Below are 9245 nucleotides of genomic sequence, written 5' to 3' on the forward strand. Positions count from 1 at the left end.
GGTTCCTTCTCCCTCTCTCTTGCTTCCTTCTGCATTATGACTTGCTTTGCCAGGCCTGCTCAATTGCACAGGAGCTACAGAACAAAGCCTCTATTTTCTCCATTGACTAAGTCTCTTCCATTGGGGAGGGAGGGGGGAGGGATAGCTTGCTTTGCCAGGCTCTCTCAGTCGCACAGCAGAGCTACTGAGCCAAGCCTCCCTTCCTTCTATTGGCTGAGGTTCCTCCCCCTCCTGGTCCCCTGGGGAAGGAAGGAAAGAGCCAGAGCTTCCTTTGCCCAGTTCTCTGGATCTGGAGATATATAAATATAAAGCACCTTTCAGACTAAACAGTGGTAATGTTTTAAGCATGTTTTTAAAAGTTTAAAAAAATATTTAATTGTGTTTTCTGTGTCCTTTATAAGGCTTATATCTTCGCTACCTGGCATTACATTTTATGATGCACATGGCCCGGCCTGACAAGATCTCATTTATATCAGAATCAGTCCTCATAACAAATGAGTTCGATACTCCTGTTTTAAAGGGACAGGTCTTTTTTTTTTCCTGGGAGGTAATCCTACATATGAATAGATTCTTTGGCCAACTGATAGTAACACTTCTAATTCCATGTCTATATGAATATGGTCCTATTCCTCCAATGGAAGTCACACACACACACACAATATGACTGGAGAGCCAAAGCAAAACAACTAGCTCCTCTCCACAGCCTCTCATTTTACTCTTAATTGTACCACTATTGATCCAGGCCAGAGATCGTAGAGTCTTAGAATTGGAATGTCCTTTAAAAGCAATGACCTTTAAAGCAGTCCAATCCACTGTTTAATATAGGAGAGCATACTGACTGCATGGCCTGTTTGAAGACTTCCAAAAAGGGAAAGTGCATGCATGCACACACAGAGAGATAATTGGTTCCATTGTTGATCAGCTGCCCCATTAGAAAGTTTCTCCTCAGACTGTCAATTGCCTGCAGCGGCATTTCCCAAAGGCAGGGTTGTGACCCTGCACTGGGCCACGGAGCCCTCAATACCGGTCCACAGGGTCTCCAGTCCCCTGGCCACCCCTCCCCCTGCCTTGCGCCCCCCCCCCCCGATTGCCCGTCGCCCGATAGCTCGGAAATCGACGCTGAGCTCATTCTATGCCAGGCCAAGCCGGCGGCAGTTCAAGCAGACCATGGCCAAAAAGGCTGCATGGCTCCTCTCTCCTCCCTCCCTGGCACTTCCTTCCCATCCAGGAAGTGCCGGGGAGGGAGGAGCCATGCACCCTTTTCGGCTGCGGTCTGTTTGAGCTGCTGCCAGCTTGGCCCGGCATGGAATGAGCTCCGCGGCGATTTCCGAGTGATCGGGCGATGGGGGGGGGGGGAGGAAGGGCTTTGTGCAGCATGGAAATGACCTGCCAGAGGTGGGGAAGGGAGGGAGAAGGAAGTGCAGAGGCACGCGACTGGGGGGGGAGGAGGCACAATGCGGGGGAAAGCGGGGGGAGGGGCAGCCAGGGGACTGGAGGCCCTATGGACCAGCGTTGAGGACTCCATGGCCGGATTTCCCACCAAGAGTGAGCAGTTTTAAAGGTGAGTTGCTCCAATTTCTTCTCCTTTCTTTCTTTTGTCCCTCCTTTCTTTAACTCTTTCCCTCCCTTTTCCTTCCTTCCTATTTCCTTTCTCTTTCTTTTTTTCTATATTAGTTCCCAACTCTCCCTCCCTTCCTCCCTCTTTTTCTTTCTTTCTTTCTTTTGTCTTTTTCCCTGCCTTCCTTCTCTCTCTCTTTCTGTCAGTCAATCTTCTTCTGTCTTCCTTCCTTCCTCTCTCTCTCTTTCTGTCAGTCAGTCTTTTCCCCAGTCTTCCTTCCTTCCTTCCTTCCTTGCCATTGCTAATCTGAGTAAACCTGGGCGGGGGGTGGTGGAGAAGCTTTAAACGCCCTGCCATTTCATGTTTCCCCAGGCTGCCATTTCATGTTTTCCCAGCTGGGAGCATCTTATATTTTTAGTTTTCTGCTGTGTGATCCTTGTGCTTTTTCTTAATGTTTTATTTTTACAATTGCATTACAAAATCCCACTATTCTCCTACCTTTCCTAAACAAAATATTGCAAGAGTTTTAGGCTTGTTTGTACATCATTTCCTGTCTCCCGGCTCCACTCCCAAAGTCTCCTGGCTCTACCCCCAAATTTTAGTGGGCCACGAAGGAGCACTTCTCGAAGGCGGCAGCAGAACTCGTCGGCGTCGGGTGCTGCTATCAAAACATCATCGAAAAATGGTTATACTGCGGGAACCCCTTTAAGGAGAGTCCATTAAGCTTTGGAAAATTCCCGGAGCCACGCTGACCACAAATTGTAGCCTCCGCACCTTGAAAGCCCCCTGGTGCGTCACAATGGTCTGAGCCTCAGCCATTTGCTCATCCACCGGAAGTTGTTGGTATGCTTGGGCCAAATCCAACTTCCCGAAAATCTTGGAACCGGTCAGGGAGGCGAGGACATGACTGACCACCGGGACGGGGTATGGGTGGTCCTGTAGGGCTTTATTAATTGTGCATTTGTAGTCTGCACAGATGCGCATGTCCCCATTCGGCTTGACTGGGGTGACTATGGGGGTTTCCCAAGTGGCGTGGGAAATGGGCTCTAGCACCCCCTCGGCACAAGGCAGTCCAGTTCGGCTTCAATTTTTGGCTTAAGTGCAAATGGAACCCACCAAGCCTTCAGCCTTAAGGGACGAACCATGGGGTCCAGCCACAATGCAATAGGTGGCCCCTTGTACATTCCCAGAGCCCCATCAAATACTTCCGGGAACTCCTGGCACACTTGGTCGAAATTGTGGGCCTGTATGTGGTCTGCCCCTACAATTTTGATGCCTAGGGGCTTAAACCAAGCCAATTCCAATACGGTGGTGAGCCAGCACTTCACCACAAGAATGTCCGGGCCCCCTTTAAAATTTTTGAACTCCACCCTAACTCTGGCCCACCTCATGATCTGCCATTTCCAGAATGTGGGTCTCAAAGTGAAGCGGGAGAAGTGCTCGCTTGGGGTGCCAAGGGTTCCTGGGGTTTGTGGTGGACGCCATGGGAATTCACCCAACGGCCAGCAAGACCAGGGTGATAGTACATGCCCTGGCCCCCACTTGCAGGGCAGAGCTACAACGTTTTGGGGGGCTCTTAAACTTTTACCACTCATTCTTGCCCCACAAACCAGCCCTGGCAGAACCCCTACACAGACTCCTAGATAAGGGCACCCCATGGGTCTGGGGGGAAAAGCAGGCCGCGGCCTTCCAGGTGGTCAAGGACATCTTAGTTTCAAATGAAGTACTCCACCATTTTGACGAGTCCCTCCCCGTGATTTTAGCATGTGATGCTTCCCCTTATGGAGTGAGCACCGTCCTGGGCCACCAACTTCCGGACAGGAGAGAGGTTCCCGCGGCCTATTATTCTCACACTTTGACCCAGGCAGAGTACAACTACGCCCAAATAGATAAGGCTGCATTGGCAATTGTGGAGGGCGTATACAAATTCAACGACTACTTGTATGGTAGGCACTTCAGGATTGCCACAGACCACAAGCTATTGCTCGGCCTACTCGTCCCAGACCGCCAGACACCACAGATCCTGTCACAGCGAATCCTGCGGTGGAACGAGTTCCTCAACTCATACACCTATAAGCTCGTCTACCACCCCAGCAAAGCAATGGGCCACGCAGATGCCCTCAGCCGCCTTCCGCTGCTGCAGATGGACCCAGATCCGGCCCCGGCCCACCATGTGATGTTCCTGGAGTCTCTGCTAGAGCAGCCCCTCCACGCAGTGGAGGTAGCCAGGTCCACGGGCAGAGACCACATCCTTGCACGCGTTTCAGACTGGGTGGGGAGGGGTTAGCCCACAGGGAAATTGGACGCTGCATTCAGACCGTTTGCTTCCCACCGGGAAGAACTCTCCTTACACAAAGGGTGTATCCTTTGGGGCAGCAGAGTGGTGGTCCCTCCCCCACTCTGGAAGCAAGTGCTTGAAGCCTTGCACTAGACTCACCTGGGGATAGTATGTATGAAAGCTCTGGTGCGGAGCTATGCATGGTGGCCGGGAATGAAGAGATTGAGGGGTGGGTTAGAAGGTGCCTGCCCTGACTAAAGTCCCGGCTGAATCCGCCCGGTGCCCCCGTTCACCGCTGGGAATCCAATTCGGTGCCATGGTCCCAGCTACACTTAGACTTTGCGGGGCCACACAAGGGGCAAATTTTTTTTATCTTGGTGGATGCTTACACTAAGTGGCTGGAGGTCATCCCAGTCGCTTCCACGTCCAGCGCAGCTGCAGTCAGAGCCTTACAGAGGGTTTTTTGCACCCACGGAATCCCTGACACCATAGTGACAGACAACGGCACCGTGTTTACCTCCCGGGAGTTCCAGGAATTCCTGAATAAGTACCTCATCAGCCACATACGATCTGCTCCCTTTCACCCGGCCACTAATGGCCAAGCGGAGCACATGGTTCACACAACCAAGGAGGCCCTGGGTCACATAGTTTAAGGGGATTGGGACCACCGAGTGTCCGCCTTCCTGTCTGGGAACAGCATCAACCCCAACCTGGCTACAGGCGTAAGCCCTGCCGAGTTTCTCATGGGTAGGCAGTTAACCACCAGGCTATATAGGTTATACCCCGACCAGACCCAAGACCTCTGCAGCTCCCCTGAAACCAGGGAGGCCACTAGGGGGTTCTTTCCATGAGATCCGGTCTATGCCAAGAACTTTGCAAGCAGGCCGGAGTGGATACCAGCTCAGGTGCTGCGGCTCACCAGGTCCCGCTCTTACGAGGTCTCGTTGGAAGGGAGGCATCTCCTCTGCAGACACATAGACCAACTCCACCACCGCACCCTGCCAGAGGAACCGGCAGGGCCAGGGGGAGTGGGGAATGGGGAGAGCACAGGGCCGCCGCAAGAAGCAACCCTGCTGAGCTCGCCGGGGTTGCTGGCGGAGGAGCCTTACAGGGCGGGGGAGATACCTCTGCAGGATCGAGACAACGCTCTGCCGACCATGGCCCAAAGCGAGGAATCAGCGGTTACAGAACCCCAGACAGCAGCCCCAGCTCCGCAGATCAAACCTCGTCGGTCGCTCAGAGAGCGGCGGCCGCCCGCTCAGTTGAAAGACTATGTATCTTGAACTAGGGTGGGAGAAGTGTTGTGTCTAGCGTTCGTCCCGGAAAGTACAGCACAGCGCACCTGCGAGCGGTGCCTGGAAGGGACAAATGCAGCCTGCATATGACGATCAGTGGCGGGAAGTTTAACTGGCCAGGATTGGACCTGACCAGGAAGAAGGTTGTTCTGGGAAATGTATATAACAGGGGACCTGGCCCCGCCATGTTGTCTTTGTGATGTACTCGCTAATAAAGCATGTTGCTATTTGAATGTCTCTGACTTCAGTACATTACAGTTTATTTTTCCAAATCCCAAGCCATCTTTGTTGCCCTTCTCTTAACATTTTCTAATTTGCCTCCCTCTTTCTTAGGGCAGCATGCCAAGATGGCCACAAGCCCTTAACTGTGATTTCCTCACTTCTGAGCACTGGCTCCTTAGTGAAGCATTCCTCATCCTTTCTTCAGGCTTTCCTAGATACGGTCGCTTTCCTTCCTGCTAATGGAATCTATTTTGATGTGATCTTTCCCCTCTGCAGCACAGAGATTTCTTGCATCACTCCAAGCTCAGCTTCATGCATATTAGGATGTGTGTGTGTGTGATTTGTGAATATAGGCCAAAATACCAGAACAGGGGCTTCATCTGGTGGCCTACAAAAGTTTATACCACAATAAATGGGTTAGTGTTAAAATGCCACAACAGGACTCTTTGGGCTGCAAGATTAATATGGGTACTCTAGAATTTTCCCATTGCTACATCTCAGTGCTGTCAAATTTCTGCCTGCCATACAAAAGTTAGTGAGAGTCCTATGGCACCTTAAAAGTCCAAGTTTACAAAAAAAAAAAATCCAAGATAAGCTTTTGCAGACTAGAAATGCCTTCTTCAGATGCAAAATTTACATCTGGAGTAGTGGGCTCTAGTTCATGAATGCTTATGCAGGAATGTAAAAATGTGACAGCCTTCAAGGTGCCACAAGACTTCTGTTTAATTTTGCTGCGGCAGACAAACATGGCTACTCCTAATCTACAGCATCTCTTATTACGTGGTGATTTACCAATTGATTATAGTATGTGAACTTAATAGCATGGTGCATTACAACTCCTTTTTTTGCAAGACTTTATACTTCAAATAAACAACTCCCTTAACACAATGAGGACAGAAGGAGACATTTTGAAGCACCATCAAGAGCCTCCTGAGATTCATGAGTCACGCATTTTCAACTGCAAGGGTGAATAATTGTTCTAAAGGTCTTTTAAAAAATTGCTGATCTGATATTCGTTCCTTACAGTGCAGATGTGGGAACAAAGTGCATAAACTTCAAAGGTATGGTTACTTGCTGTCTTCTTCACATTTTCCACTACAATTCCACCTCCAGCCCTGCTAATGGGATTGGTTGGAGAACAGCAGGGAAAGAACAGGGAAGAGGCAGGAAACAGAGACAAGTGGGAAGGGAGAGAAGCAACGGTATTATGAGCCTTATGATCTCACATTGTGGCCACACATTGTGACTTGAAGATCTTGTATGCGTTTGGCACCAAGGCTGCCACTTACAAATAAAAAACTTTAGAAACTGTCAGTAGAGTAGGAGTGTATTAGACTTTAAGAAAATGAAACAGAATAAAAATGTACTCTGCCTTAAATGACTCTCATTTTTAAACTACTGGAAGAGCACCCATCATCCCCACTTACCTAAAGAATAGGCATTCAAGGCTTTCTGAAATATTATCTCTTTCTTTTTACCTGTGGAAGTCGCAATAAGAAGCAACTGATTCCTTTTATTAATCTTAATTAGCAATGGAATGACTATTAGTCACCAACTACAGGATGGATCCCAGAGGCCTGTTCCGATAACAGCAACCCTTGCTAATAGCACATGGAAACTTCTGCTAGTGAAGAGCTTGCAAGCTCTTCTACAAGGCATGGATATTTTCTTGTGCCATGGAAAGCAATCACCACAAGCAAACCGGATCCCTAGGACTCTATATTTACTAAATAAAAGAGAAACTGAACCCATATGCAGCAGAAGCAACCTCACTCCTGTATAACAATAAATTTCCCTTTAATGTATGATAAACTGCCTTTGATATATTTTGCTAGTGATTGCTCATAACACACAGGAAGATGTCATATAGGCTCTGAAAGAAAAGGCTTATATTTTAGGAGATGTTACTTTCTCTGAAAATGCTTGAAAACAAATTTTTATATGCCATACATCAGCATCACAGCATTGGCGCGTTGACTTAATGAATATGAAAGATCTATCATTCCTTGGTTCCTCAGATGCTTTAACCAAATACTTCTACACCAGATCTCATTATTGTCTGCTCTGACAGGTAATACCTCCTTCAGGGCCACAGGCAGAGGGAGATCTTTTTCAGCCATTGCTTCCTGAGCTTGCAAGTGCATTATAATAATACAAGCGGGGATCCACACAAAACTTTCAGAGAGGGTACATGCCATCACCCTGCCTTTGCTTCTTTCCTTCTCCCCTTCTCTAACAATCTTATACCCTCTCTTTCTCCCACCACACCCTCTCCATCAATCCCATTTCTCCCCTTCCCTTTCTGGCAATCTTTGCCCCCTCTCTTCCCCCGCCCCCCATTCTTCACTGACAATATCCCCCACCTCCCTCCCTCTTTGCCTTGACCTCCACTTGGACCACCAGGACTGCCCTTGCTGAGAGAGCCCAGAAGAGCTCCTGGGATCCACCACACCAGCAGGGGCTTGAGAAGTCATCGCATCATCAGCAGGGCTCCATTGAGACAATTCCACCCAGCAACAATTCAGTGCAAAGACATATAGATGAAATGACTGAAAACATGGAAGATACAACATGTAGCATATTAAGGGAAATTACAACTGGATGAGTCAACTTTGCCAGGCAATTAATCTTTGCTTCTCGCTTATGTATACTTTACAGAAGACAAAAGTTTGACTCAAGTTGTTATTTGTAAAGCAACAAAAAACAGACCCTAAATACTTTGTGTTGTTGAGCAGTTCTTCAAAGGCAAGGAGATTCTGCCTACTAGCTTACTTGCTTGTTTCAGAGGACAGCTGTTTTGGTCTGCTGTAGTAAAACAGTTAAAATTTGAGTGCGGTAGCATCTTACCTTATCTAGAGTCTTGTTGGTTTCTAAGATGACACTGGACTTGAACTGTAATACTTGCTTGTGCAACCATCAATGACTAGTCACTACTGTTGGTGACTTACTTGAAAAAAAGCAATGCCAAATGTCATCATTATAATTCACTGTGTCATTCATCAACAACATCTGGCTGCAAATATCTTCAGTGATTACCTGCACAAGTCATTACACACTGTCACTACTGCAGTGAATAAAATTAAAGCCCATACTCTCAATAATCTAGCATTTCAGAAGCCCTGTATTGAGAATGATGAAGATTTTGAAACCTGCTATTTCATACTGAAGTTCATTGGCTCTCAAGGGGCAACTGTGCAAGACACTTTTATGACTGTTTTGACACTGTTGTGTGGAGGTTTTCTTTGAAGACATGAATGGTTTGCTAAATGATGAACTCAAAGAGATCAAGCGTGACATTCCTTACTTATCAGCTAAATCTGAGCCATAACACTCAATGCCCCCCTCCCAAATCATGTTGGTCTCTAAGGTGCTACCAGATTCAGATCTGCAGACCAGCACATCTACCCTCTGAAATTTATCAGAATTATCTGCAAACGTCAATGAAATGAATTTGCACTTGCAAGGAAATTAGGTCAATCTTATTAAGGCTAAATTTGTCATCTCTATATTTATTTCAAAGTTAACTCTGTTCAAACACAGTGTAGGCTATCATGAAGTATTCCAATTTCTGAGCCTGTCTGAGCTAGAATAGAAAGCTGGATACAAGATGATGGTTTGCAAGATTTTTGTGACCATTTAGATATTCTGCATGAAGATATGTCTGAGTGATCTGAGGATCATCTTTTGATGGGAATTCCAGATTAGGTGATAAATCCATTTTCAGATACCGAGGGAGTTGGGATAGTGGAGGAAGAACTAACTGAACTGCAAAATGACATTGAGCAGAATTCAAAGTTTACCAAATTGTACCAAGAGCTTTGGTTACAGAAGGAAATTTCTTGCACTATGGACAGTGGCTGAGAAGCTCCTTGTTACATTGCCACCATCATAT

The sequence above is a fragment of the Heteronotia binoei genome, chromosome 1 (assembly GCF_032191835.1).
Source record: "Heteronotia binoei isolate CCM8104 ecotype False Entrance Well chromosome 1, APGP_CSIRO_Hbin_v1, whole genome shotgun sequence".
In the NCBI taxonomy this organism is placed as follows: domain Eukaryota; kingdom Metazoa; phylum Chordata; class Lepidosauria; order Squamata; family Gekkonidae; genus Heteronotia; species Heteronotia binoei.